Source organism: Notothenia coriiceps, unplaced genomic scaffold, assembly GCF_000735185.1.
Source record: "Notothenia coriiceps isolate Sejong01 unplaced genomic scaffold, NC01 NC01_scaffold00037246, whole genome shotgun sequence".
Lineage (NCBI taxonomy): Eukaryota > Metazoa > Chordata > Actinopteri > Perciformes > Nototheniidae > Notothenia > Notothenia coriiceps.
Window position 1 is genome coordinate 26,645,072 of NW_011369947.1, and position 308 is coordinate 26,645,379.

Below are 308 nucleotides of genomic sequence, written 5' to 3' on the forward strand. Positions count from 1 at the left end.
TGCTGTTCTTTTTATTGCCTCGCGCGATACGGCCTCTCACTAACGTTGCTATAATCCGTGCTGTTCTCCGGGGAGGAGTATATTTATCAATGACTCCCTACGGACGGCCCTGTCTACCTTCTTCCCGAGATTTCGTATATAGATTTCGTCTCATAAGTACGGCCGCTTCGCCTTTTGGGGCCTATTATAATTGGGACATGTCGGTACGTAATGTTACCAGCGAAGGTCTTTCGCTTCCCCGCGGCGGCTGCTTTCATAAGTGATTCCTTGACTTGTAGTTAGTGCGTCGCTCTTGTCGGTAGTGTGTC